The sequence below is a fragment of the Bidens hawaiensis genome, unplaced genomic scaffold (assembly GCF_021521415.1).
Source record: "Bidens hawaiensis isolate Kalapana, Puna unplaced genomic scaffold, B.hawaiensis_p1.1 tig00002772_1, whole genome shotgun sequence".
Lineage (NCBI taxonomy): Eukaryota > Viridiplantae > Streptophyta > Magnoliopsida > Asterales > Asteraceae > Bidens > Bidens hawaiensis.
Window position 1 is genome coordinate 319,875 of NW_027491150.1, and position 13,427 is coordinate 333,301.

A 13,427-nucleotide genomic window follows, 5' to 3' on the forward strand; every position below is an offset into this window, starting at 1 on the left:
TATTAAGTATTGTTAATAATTTGTTTTGTGTGCGGCGATCAACTGAACAGAGACCCGAGATCCCTTTTCTTTTATAAGACGGGGGACTGTCCTTTGGTATGTAACATTAAACCTTTATTATCATCCTTAATTCTCTATTGTTTTGTTGTTGATTTAGGATTTGTTATTTTATTTATTTTCCCCACAGAATGACCTTTTTTAGTTTTAATTAGTACATGTTTATAGATATTGATTGGAAAATGAATATGTATGTATGTATGTATGTATGTATGTTATCGTTGTCTAGCTGGAGAGGAGTGTTGCCAGGATGTGTTGTTGCTATGGGAACGGCTGGAACCGTAAGACGTTATCATCCGATAACACGTCTAATCAGAAGGAAAGGAAGCACAAGATCTCCTCTCGGGATGTAAGACAAACGCTCTCTCTTATTAAGTAAAAAAACTTATCAAACAAGGATTTCAGATTCATGTTTTTTTATTGACATGCTTCAATCAAAAAGTAGACTAATGTTTTATTTCCAGCCAAAATTTTTGATAAGTTTATTTATTGTTTGTTTTGTTTAGCTATACAAGTTGTATGCGAAGATGATTCTTCCATCATGCCGAAGATATATTTTCAAATACAGGCGTGATCAGCTAATAAGAAAAAGAAAAAAAAGGCAAGCTGAAAACCTCAAGATCTTGTCTCAGTATGTAAGAACACTCTTATTCGATGTGTAGCATAATATGAAATACAAAATGATCTTACGTTAAACCGATTGATTTGTAGGTAGGTACACCGCGTGTTCCTGTTTATGTTATGCTACCGGTGAGTCAAGCTATTAGTTTTATGTACTCTTTAACACACTAGCTTGTATATTTGTATGTATCGCACCATGTTTTCATATTTTACTATTTGAAATTCAGTTGGGGGCCGTCAACATGCAATGTCAGTTGGTTGATTTTATGGACGTCTACGATAAATTAGAAGATCTGGATTCGATTAATGTTGATGGTGTAACGGTTGTAGCCTGGTGGGGAATTGTTGAGGCCGAGAATCCCCGACAGTACAATTGGCGGGGTTACAGGATGCTCATTAAGCTCATGCGTGATTTTAATTGAAGATACAGGTTAGATTTGTTTTCCTACAACTCTTAATTGTTGTATAGGATACTAAATTATTTCAGGTTGTAATGGCATTTCATGAATGTGGAGGCAATGACGGTGATGATGTTTATATTCCATTACCTAAATGGATAAAGGAAATCGGTGAACAAAATCCGGATATTTATTTTACACACAGAGATGGAAGGCGAAACCCTGAAACACTTACTTGGGGAATTGACGAAGAGCGTGTTTTGGGAGGCCGTACTGCTCCAGAGGTTGTAGAAACTAGAAACACAAACAAAAACTGTATTTTTCATAGTGACGTTGATAAATGTTGTGCAGGTATACTTTGAGTTTATGAGAAGCTTTCGGGTTGAATTTGATGAATTTTTCAAGAATGGAACCATTACCAAGATTGAAATTGGTTTAGGTGCTTGCGGAGAATTGCGTTACCCGTCTTACACTGCAAAACATGGTTGGGAATATCCAGGTGTTGGTGAATTCCAGTGCTATGATAAATACTTAAGAAAGTGTCTTGAGGAAGCTGCAGAAGCAAGTGGACATTCGTCGTGGGGTAGACCCCCTGATAATGCGGGCTCTTATAATTCCAAGCCTCAGGATACCGAATTCTTTTGTGATGGTGGTGACTACTGTAACGAATATGGCAGATTCTTTCTGAATTGGTATTCTCAGGGTCTCATTGACCATGCTGACAGAGTACTAGCCATGGCCAAATGGCCTTCTCTGAAGATACTCCCATTGCTGTCAAGGTAAAGTAGTCAATTAATATTTCACACTGGCTCAACCAGTTTCTTACATTTTGTATTTATTCATGGATCTTTGATCGATAAGTTATCAGGCATTCACTGGTGGTACAAAAGTGACAGCCATGCAGCCGAACTGACGGCTGGATATTACAATACGACCAGTCGTGATGGCTATGCTCCAATTGCTTCTAGGTTAAAGAAGAATCGAATTGCTTTAAACTTTACTTGTGCTGAATTGGAGGGGTTTCCGGAAGCAATGGCTGACCCCGGAGGGTTAGTTTCTCAGGTAGTTAGTTATTTTCAAACCAATGAAATTTGGGGTTATTTTTTATACAAATTTTTGAAACATATTTTAGGTATTGAACGCTGCGTGGGATGCTGGTATATCCATTGCAAGTGAAAATGCACTTCCATGTTATGATAGACAGGGGTATAACAAAATATTAGAACATGCAAAACCGAGAACTGATCCATATGGTAGACATTTATCGGCTTTTACTTACCTTTGGCTCAATGATGATCTGTTTGAAGAAGACAACTTCAGGGAATTTAAAATGTTTGTCAAGAGAATGCATGGTACTCCTTCCTTCTAATCTATATATACTTTGTTAAGTGTTGCTTGAATTTCAAATAAAATGTTTTTAGATAATCTTTTGATGTATGTATGTATATTAGACCACATGCTCAACAATATATATCTTCTTTTTATGCACTATGAACTCAAATCCCTGTTGTGTTGATTAGCCTTGTGTACTAATTAATTTGTTTCTTAAAACAGGTGTGAAGCGGTGAAAGAAAACTCAAAACTGATCCAAATTGACCGTTAAGTTGCTGTTTCGTAACTTACTCTAGGCTTTCTACCTGAATTTGCCGGTAGATTCGACATACTTAAGTTGAAACTTTTGTGCATTAGCTACGTGCTTTGCGGTGATACTGATTTTCTATCATACTTTTTCAGCAAAGAGTTGCATAATTATAATTAGCTTCACATACCATAAAGTTGTGTAAAGTGGTTTATTTAATACCAATATATCCAGATTATGAGTTTTAGGATATAATTAATCAATTTTGATCAAGGGTAAACGAACTAAATAATTTCAAACTACACTCGGATAACGTATATCACATGGATACATGATCCGGAATGATACTTGATGATGGGGGTAGCCCAAGGAAATAATAAAATGGCTGAAACACATTAACGCTAAAAGGGTTAAACGGTTAAAGGCTTCATTTCCCGCCCAAACTTATGTAAACAAGTACCCACGTGCTACAGTACAATGTCAACTCAAGACTCACATCACTGTTCCCTCTGAGCATGAGACATGCTCAGATAAAGTATCATTATTTTAATCACGGACCAACGGTCCAAAGTTTCCTGCCCATAACGGTCAACCCTCTAAGAGAACTGGAGGTCAATTAGTTTGTACACTGGATAAAGAGCTTGGTCTCTCCTGCTATTAAAAGAGGACTTAAGCCATAAACATAAATCCTCAGACCTGGAGTTAATACATACTCCCTGATACTCTCTTCTTCCTTGAGAAATAAGCTTTTAGCTTATTTCTTTTTTACTTCAATAGCTTCATAGCTTCACCAAGAACATCCTTCAAGAACCGATTCCAAACATCACGGTTCTTGATCCTTGGAGAACTATAACAATCAATAACAAACTAGTGAACCTCCTTCTACGTTTTGCAAACGTAGAGGGACACCACGACCTGCGTTAGGTTAACCTGAACCCTTGAAGCTTGTTAGCCTAACCAGTCCATTAACTATCATTGGTCTTATCTTTGTTGTAGCAACAAGTTGGCGCCCACCGTGGGGCTACGCCGCTTACTTTATCTTAAAGACTAGTAGTGTAGCTCCATTTTCACTAAAATCATCATGTCAGAAGGTGAATCTCCCGAAGAAGTTAACCAAGTGTCAAGAACACCGACACCAAGCGCCGGTCAAGAAACTCTGGCGACAACCTCGATTTTCTCCACTCCGGGAGGAACCTCGATGGGACCTTTGTTCCTCGAGTTTTCACCTTTTCGAACTCCGACTCCTTCACGATCTGGGGTTCCTTCTCCTCATGCAGGAGTCACGAACACCCCGAAACGTGTCGACTTGATGATGGAAGGTGTATCACGGCATTTTTTGCAACTAAGACATCTTCTTACAACACGTGAGCCAAGAAAGAGAAAATGGGATAAGACTAAGGCTGGAGTATAACGACGAAGAACCCTCACTGTCACTTGGACGTCCGCCTTCCCCTTTAACCAGCTCACGACCTGCTGTTTCAAGTTTAGAAGCTGGTCCAAGTGTAACCTGCCAACCTTTTAACCCGTCTCCTTATACCTATGCAAGGCCAAGCCCAACGGCTTTCCCTTTGTATACTTCACAACCCCTTGGGCACGAGACCACTCTCGACCAAATATGGCAGTCACCAGCTTCAAGTGTTCCCCTTCCTACATCCACCACGTGGGAACAGGCCATGTCGGTCTTACCTCTAGCTCATAGTACAACAATGAGCACTCCCATGGGAACAAGCCAAGCAGCAGCAGCAGCCCCTGAAAGCCTTCAAGGCTCCAACCTCATGCCTCAAATGATGGCATACTTCCCTTGGGCCCAGCTCATCAACCAAGCACTGGGTACTCACCAAGGAACAACGAGTCATAATACAAGGGTAGATGAAAACCTTGCAAAACCTTACAAGCCCGGCAACCTTTCTCTCCCAACAAATTGCCGATTATGACTCCCAAGCAAAGATCAAGATGCCACCCCATATAAAATCATATGATGGGACCGAGGATCTCGAAGACCACCTCCAGGTCTTCACTGGGGTAGCCAGAATCGAAAAATGGTCCCACGCTGAATGTTGCTTGATGTTCATGCAAACATTAGTCGGATCAGCCATGATATGGTTCAATGACCTTCCTGCTCAAAGCGTTTGAAGCTTCGATGATCTGAGCAAAGGATTCTTGGCCCACTTCTCACAAACAAAGGAGATATGTCAAGGATGCCAAGGTCATTTTCCAGATAAAACAAAAAGATGATGAAAGCCTTCGAGACTTTATCGAAAGGTACAAAAGAGAAGGGTTACAATATGTGGGGGCTGACCAAAAAATGAGGGTGGCAGGCTTCATGAACGCCATCACCTCCAAGTACCTCACGAGGGACTTTAACAAGTGTCTACCTAAAACCCTTGAAGAAGCTCTTGAACGAGTTGAAGCTCATATCCGAGGCGAAGAGGCCGTTGATTTCAAAGAACAAAGAAAAAGAGCTCCTAGTTGGCGAGGCAACAACCCCAACCGAAAGAAAGGGAACTACAGCCCCCAATAACAAATATTCAAGAAGCTCAGATCAACGAAGGCCTGAAGGTCGGAACCCTCCAAGCAGGGAAAAGACTGTGAACTTCACAGCCTTAACCAAAACACCTCAGGAGATCCTTGCCACCGAAGAGGTGAAACACAACTTCCGACCTCCTAGACCCTTGCCCAAGAGCAAGAAAAACGAAAACTCCACCCAGTTCTGTGAGTTTCATGAAGAAAAAGGTCACCACACGAACGATTGCTTTCAACTTAAGAGAAGAATTGAGGAAGCTGTCAAGTCTGGAGAATTGGCTCATTTGGTGAAAGGGGTCAAAGACAAGATGACTGAAAGAAAAAGCAAAGAAGTGAATATGGTGAATATAGACGATGGTGTCTCCCATAAACGGCAACGCTTGGAAGTTTGGGAGCTTCAATGTGTCTGCTTCCCACCACCTCAAGGTAACTTACTCTCAAACCCTTTAGTGGTAGAGGCAAACGTGGGAACACTCAAAACAACCAAAGCCTACATCGACATAGGGGCGGCCACAAAGATCATGTATGAAAGGTTCTTCAATCGTCTGAGTAGCGAGAAACGTTCAAGGCTTCAACCCTCCGGGTCTTCTATAAAAGGTATCGCCGATGTACCCTTGAAGCCTTTAGGCCAACTAACCCTTGATGTCTGTTTTAGTGAAGGCAAGATAAAGAAAACCAAACCACTCACTTTTGTGGTTATCAACATACCTTCCAACTATGATGTGATCATAGGAAGGCCAGGACAGTGCGCGTTCAACATGGATGTCTCAGTTGGTCAAGGTGCTGTGAAGTTCCCAACTGACAGGGGAATCGCAACCCTTCAACCTACCCAAGAGGTTCACACGGTTGAAGGGGAAAGTTCAAAAAGTGAAAACGAAGAACAAAGCTTGATCATAAACCCAAAGTATCCTGAACAAAAGGTACGGGTCAAAACAAGCATTTCTAAAGAAATCCTCTCACACCTTGAGAAGCTGTTGATACGCTACAACGATGTCTTTGCTTGGTGCCCGGAAGACATGACCGGCATCCCTCGAAGCATTGCAGAACATGAGCTAAAAATACCACCTGATGTCAAGCCTGTTGTCCAAAAGAAACGGAGCTTGGCTCCTGAACGAAGCTTGACATCCTGCCAAGAGGTTGAAAAGCTTGTCCTAGCAGGGATCCTACGTGAAGTTAAATATCAATCTTGGGTGGCTAATCCATTCATGGTTCGAAAACCTGACAAGTCTTGGAGGATGTGCATCGACTTCAAGGACTTGAACGAAGCATGCCCAAAGGATTGCTACCCATTACCCTAGATGGACCTCAAGATTGACTCCTTAACAGGCCATCCCTTCAAGTGTTTTCTTGATGCCTACAAGGGTTACCATCAAATCCTCATGAAGGTGGAAGATGAAGAAAAAACCGCATTTCACACAGACAAGGGCATTTTCTGTTATCAAAAGATGCCTTTTGGCCTACGAAATGCCGGTGCAACCTACCAACGTTTGATCGACAAAGCATTCGCTAGCCAAATCAGTAGAAACCTGGAGGCTTATGTCGACGACCTGGTAATAAAAAGCAAAACCGAGCATCAAATGCTTGAAGACATAGAAGAAACCTTCCAAAACTTGAGGAAGATCAACCCTGGAAAATGCTCATTTGGGTTCGAAGAAGGCAAGTTTTTGGGACACATTGTGGGGAAACAAAGCATAAAAGCCAACCCAAACAAAGTCAGGGCTGTTCTTGAAACTAAATCTCCACAGAGCAAAAAAGAAGTGGAAAGCCTGAACGGAAGGCTTGCAGCCTTGAAGCGTTTTACCTCTAAGCTTGCTGAGAAATCCCTACCCTTTTTCAAAACGTTAAAGGGTTGCACCAACAAGAAAGATTTCAGGTAGACGGAAGAAGCAGAGGAAGCTTTCAACCAAATGAAGCAACACTTGGCTTCACTTCCAGCTATTGCAGCCCCTGAAACAGGAGAACTGATCTTTGTCTATCTCTCAGTGGCTGAAGAAGCACTAAGCGCGGTGCTAACCATCGAACGAAACAAAGTTCAGGTACCCGTTTATTTATTTAGTAAAACATTAAAAATGGCAGAGATCAAATATCCTCCTTTGGAAAAACTTGTTCTGGCCTTAATTCAAACAGTCAGAAGGCTTCGATGGTACTTTCAAGCACACCCTATACAAGTGGTCACTGACCAACCCATCAAGAGTGTGCTTGAAAAACCAGAAAATTCAGGCCGATTGGCCAAATGGGCTGTAGAGCTAGGTGAACATAACATCACCTATGTACCAAGAAAAGCTATCAAGGCCCAAGTCTTGGCGGATTTAATCGTGGAAATCCCAAAGCAAGTCACTCCTGAAATACACACAACTGCCACTGAACCTTCTGACCCCATGCCTGGAAGCTTTTTACCGATGGAGCTTCCAGCATCGAAGGGTCAGGAGCTGGGCCCGTTTTAATCAACCCTGAAGGGTTAGAATTTACATATGCTCTTCGACTTGAATTTCAGACCACCAACAACGAAGCTGAATACGAAGCATTGATCGCTGGTCTAAAGATTGCCAAAGAGACGGAGATCCAAAAGCTACAAGTCTTCACAGACTCGTTGCTTGTTTCAAGTCAAGTCAATGATAGCTATATAGCAAAAGAGCCCAACATGAAGAAGTATCGTGAAAAGGCAAAAGGGTTGATGACCACATTTCAAGAGTGCACTATCAAGCAAGTTCCAAGATCACAAAACAAGAGAGCCGATGCCCTAAGCAAACTAGCATCCCTCACATTTGCACACCTCACCAAGAAAGTTTTGGTGGAAGTGTTGAAAACTCCTTCAATCCAAGAATTGGAAGTTCAAGATGTAATCACTGAAGAGGGTCCAAGTTGGATGACTCCCATAGAAAAGTTTCTCAAAAATGATGAGTTACCTTTGGACCAGACAGAGGCTGAAAGGGTTCGAATCAAGTCCCGACAGTATGTGTTGCAAGGAGAAACCCTTTATAAGAAGGCTTACCTTGCATCGCTACTAAGATGTGTAGGCCCTGAACAAAGCCAATATCTTATCAAAGAGGTTCATGAGGGAATATGTGGAGCTCATTTTGGGCCAAGAACGGTGGTTGCAAAATTGATGAACCTCAGATACTTCTGGCCCACCATGCACCGAGATGCAACCGAACAACTCAAAAAATGTGAAGCCTGTCAAATTCATGCACCGGTTCCCAAAAGCCCAAAACATGATCTAGTCCCCATCTCCTCAGCTTGGTCCATTCCCACCGGCCAAGGGTGGGGTAAAATTTTTGCTAGTAGCTGTTGACTACTTTACCAAGTGGCCTGAAGTCAAACCACTTGCAAAAATAACGGGTAAACAAGTCATCGACTTCGTATGGGAAACCATTATTTGTCGCTATGGGCTGCCAGGAGTGTTAGTCACGGATAATGGGAAGCAATTTGCCGAGAAGCCTTTTAGTACATGGTGCAAGGAATTCAGAATCACCCAAGTGTTTAGCTCGGTTGCTTACCCACAATCCAACGGCCAAGTTGAAAGAACAAACAGAACCATTGTCGAAGGAATCAAAACAAGGCTGGGAAGGCATAACAACAATTGGCTTGAAGAACTCCCAAATGTTCTATGGGAAATAAGAACAACCGAAAAAACAAGCCACAAACGAACACCTTACAGCCTAGTGTTCGGATCCGAAGCTGTAATCCCAGCCGAAGTTGGAGTTGTGACTCAAAGAACACTCAACATGGATCTTGAATCAAACAATAATGAGACCATGTTGAATTTTCAACTCGTTGAAGAAGTTCGTGATCAAGCCGCAATGCAAGAGGCTAAGTACAAACCAAAAATGGAAGCTTATTACAATGCAAGAGTGAAACATAAACGTTTCAAGCCTGGAGACCTTGTACTCCGAAACAATGAGGCCAGCAAGAAAGAAAACCAAGGAAAGCTTGGCCCAAAGTGGGAAGGGCCATACACAAACCTTGAAGCTCACAAGGGTGGATCCTACAAGCTGGCCGACACAGAAGGCAAAAAGCTTCCAAGACACTGGAACGGCAAAACCCTTAAAATGTTCCATGCCTAGTCAAAATCTTAAAAATGTATCTCAAGAGATGTATAATTCTCCTTTTTGTGAGCATCAACCTCTTGAATGAATGATAAAGTTTTTGTCATAACTTGTCTTTACTATCCTATAATTAGGTTGAGAACCTAGCAAGAAACTCCATGGCAAGGGCCATGTAAGGGGATGAGCTCCCAGGCTACATCACTCAATAGGTTCAAGGGTTAAATGGACCTATATAAGGGGTGAGTTCCTATATCAATCCAACTCCATGAGACTTAGAAAAAAAAATCAACTAAAAACTTGTCTCATAGATGGGTTTGAACAGCCTACATCAATTCGTTCCTTAAGCTTTGAAAAAGTTTACGAAACAAAAACATACACTAAGTAGTGATACAAAGGATAGTCAACATGTGCTTTTTACCTAATGAAGCCTTGAAGCTAAAGTGACTGCAGCACTAAAACTTCTTAAGGAAAGTTAGTTAAAAACACATCAAACTAACAAGACAAGCAACCATAATAAAATACATAGAACATCGTGGTTCATAAACAAGGCCATTACAAGGCCATAACTAATAGCATTCATAACAAGCCAATTAAGGCTAAACAAGGAAATCACAAGGATTCCCAAGAAAATGTTCAAAGGGCCAAAAGGCCAAACACAACCACAAGGCAGAAACTTTAAGAGTTTCATGCCAAACCTACATTGTTTAAGATTACATAACATTGTTTAAAGATGCTAAGAAAGCTACGAATAAAATGTTTCAAACACCAGCAGCAGGCTTGGAGGTACTAGCCTTAACACTTTTACCCTTCTTGGACTTCTTGACTTGCGGGCCAACATCAGCAACAGCCGAGCCTTCGAGGCTTGCCGCATGAGATCCGTCGCTTTCCCCGGATAAAGTCTCCTCACTATCACCGGAACGGGAGCGTTTCTTCAAGAAGGACTCAAGCACCTCTTTAGCAACCTTCTCATCAAGGCCGGCTGGTTTCAAACCCTACAACACAGAAAGGGGCTTACCAAAGCACGATGACACTTCACCCACATAGGGGTAGGTGAGCCTTTCCATTGAATGAACTGAATCCATGAAAAGCTTGTAGGCTTCACGGTTGAACAGGGGTGACTTCTCTATAGGCTGGCCCGACTCATGATGACTAAAGCCTGCAACGAAGGCCAAATGCTTACCATGGGCCAGCAACTTCGTATACACACCACCCAAAACCGAGTTGAACTCACTAGAATGAAGCAAGTAAGTCACAACTTGTTGAAACCCGTCCTCAATCAACCACTTGTTGTCACTAGAAATCTGTGCAACCGAAGCTTTCAAGCCTTCCTTCTCCATCTCGAAGGCTCTCCTCTGCACCTCAAAGGCTTCCCGGTCAGCATCCAATTTAACCCTGTCAGCTTCCATAGCCTTCTTCAAACCTGCCATCTTAATCTCATGGCCACGAGACAACTCGTCAATCCTCTTCACATACATTTTTTCCTTCTCTTCAACCTCCTTCTTTATGGCCACCATAAAGGCCTTCATCTTTTCCTTCGTCTTCGTAAACTCTTCATACTCCTGCATACCTTTGCGAAATCGAGTGACACCCTCTGCCAAAAGGGCAGAAACGTTAACAGAGTTCAAGATCAACCTTGATAGCAGAGAATCACCCTCCATCCCGGAGATAACATCACGAACTCCCGGAGGAGCAAAGTTGGCTAACACATCAGCACAAACTTCGGGATCTTTGAAGTTATCCCCAGTCTTGACACTCCACTCCGGCACATAAACAACATCACCATCCAACCCTTGAACCACAGACATCACAACCTTCTTCCCAGCCAATTTCCCCTTCTTGGAAACCACCAAACCTTGCTCTTTTCCACTCTCCGCAGTGGGACCTTGATCTTCAGTAACCTGAATGTCATCACTAACCTCAACTGGTTCGTGAGAAGATGAGGGAGCAACCGACTTCAGCAAACGTCGTATGGAACGACGAGTAGAAGACTTTGGAGCAGCGGTCTTTGTGAACCCTTTAACGTTTGCAACCCCAACATACTCAGCATCCTCAAACCGACCATCCTTACCCCGAGCCACAGAGTCTTCCCCACCAACAACCGCAACATCAGAAAAACCAACATCAGAGGTATCATCGCTCTTTAAAAAGTCCAATGCCGACATGACTACATATACAAAAGAAACCCATTAACAAACATATCAACAAGTTAAAGCAAATACGGGATAAACAAATGCATACCCTTATCATCCCTCATAAGGACGGGATCCCGATTAGGCTTATCCCAAAGTTTGCTAATTCCTAATAACACAAGAAGGTGTTTCAGGAAAAGGACGAAGACGCGATGGATATTTCCTAATCGAGTTCAAGAAAGCCTCATTCAACTCCGACTCGGCTGGCTCCGGTTCATTTAAAACAGCCTCGGGTTGTCGCTAAACAGGTTTAAATGGAAGGATAGAGTCGTAAACAAAGAAAAAACGGTCCTTCCAAGTACGAAGGGTTGTAACCGCTGAGGAAACCAAAGAAATATCGACCTTGGTATGTTCAAAAGTATACCAATCACCGTTCTTTGCTAAGCGAAAGAAACGACGAAAACACAACAACGAAGGGTCATAACCTAGGGCTCTACACAAAACCTCAAAAAGTAAAATCCTAGCAAGCCCTAAAGGGTGGATTTGACCGAACGATATACGTTAATACTCCAAAACATTCAAAACAAAAACCGAAAAAGGTTGCCGGAGATTAGAAAATTCAAGGTGATGGAAATATAGAGCAACGAAGCCTGCTGGACAATGATCAATTGAAGAATCGACCGGTGGAGCAATCGGTTTGTACTTTAACCTTATTCCCCACTCAACACAAAACGATTCGACCTCTTCTTTGTCAATCGAGAAAAACTGACCGAAAGGTCCTTTTTGGCAACCATAATTTTGAAGGAAAGATGAAAGATTGAAACTAACCTGATAAGAAGATTGAAAGGAACTTGAATGTGTTTATGATAATAACTTTAAAAGAAATCTGAAAGAAAGTGAATAGTTATCCCCTCGAAGCTTACAAGCCTTGAAGCCTTGAAGCAATAAACAAAATGTGTAAAAAAGTCAGAAGCCCTTGAGCTTACCTCTCAAACACCTCTGACTTTGGGGGCTGATGACGGGGGTAGCCCAAATAAATAATAAAATGGCCGAAACACATTAACGCTAAAAGGGTTAAACGGTTAAAGGCTTCATTTCCCGCCCAAACTTATGTAAACAAGTACCCACGTGCTACAGTACAATGTCAACTCAAGACTCACATCACTGTTCCCTCTGAGCATGGGACATGCTTAGATAAAGTATTATTATTTCAATCACGGACCAACGGTCCAAAGCTTCCCGCCCATAACGGTCAACCCTCTAAGCGAACTGGAGGTCAATTAGTTTGTACACTGGATAAAGAGCTTGGTCTCTCCTGCTATAAAAGGAGGACTTAAGCCATAAACATAAATCATCAGACCTGGAGTTAATACATACTCCCTGATACTCTCTTCTTCCTTGAGAAATAAGCTTTTAGCTTATTTCTTTCTTACTTCAATAGCTCCATAGCTTCACCAAGAACATCATTCAAGAACCGATTCCAAAAATCACGGTTCTTGATCCTTGGTGAACTATAACAATCAATAACAAACTAGTGAACCTCCTTCTACGTTTTGCAAACGTAGAGGGACACCACGACCTGCGTTAGGTTAACCTGAACCCTTGAAGCTTGTTAGCCTAACCAGTCCATTCACTATCATTGGTCTTATCTTTGTTGTAGCAACAATACTTAATATTTTCAAGTTACATATAACAGATGTGGCTGTATATAAGATCATATCAGAGAAACAAAAAAAAATAAAAAATAAAATAAGATCATATTAGAAAACTAAAGGTTTTACCAAACTAGAATATATATTGCATAATCGAAAGTGCCAACATGCATCTACAAAGTAACCTAAAAGCCTAAGAGGAATCCGATTACATATATCAGAGATTTTTCTTACTCAGAAATCGATTAGGAACTGATATTCCATATAACCGATTAACAGGAATCCGTCTCCAACTGATTTAAAAGGCCCAACACTTAGAGTGTGTTTTGGATTGAGTTTGAACATGCCTTGCTCTTTGGGTGTGCCAAGTGGACGACCGGCTGGGGCACAATTTTTTTTAAAATTCCCGAGGTTATATATGT

At 41.8% G+C, this 13,427-nt stretch overlaps 1 pseudogene across 1 annotated transcript; it reads left to right on the top strand.

Moving 5' to 3' along the window:
- Positions 1–307: 307 nt before the first annotated feature.
- On the top strand, positions 308–2,518 carry LOC143621215 (beta-amylase 2, chloroplastic-like; annotated as a pseudogene). Its single transcript, XR_013151476.1, has 8 exons — positions 308–406; positions 564–692; positions 769–807; positions 906–1,108; positions 1,166–1,360; positions 1,428–1,855; positions 1,938–2,138; positions 2,209–2,518. The product of XR_013151476.1 is annotated as a beta-amylase 2, chloroplastic-like (transcript).
- The last annotated feature ends 10,909 nt before the right edge of the window (positions 2,519–13,427 follow it).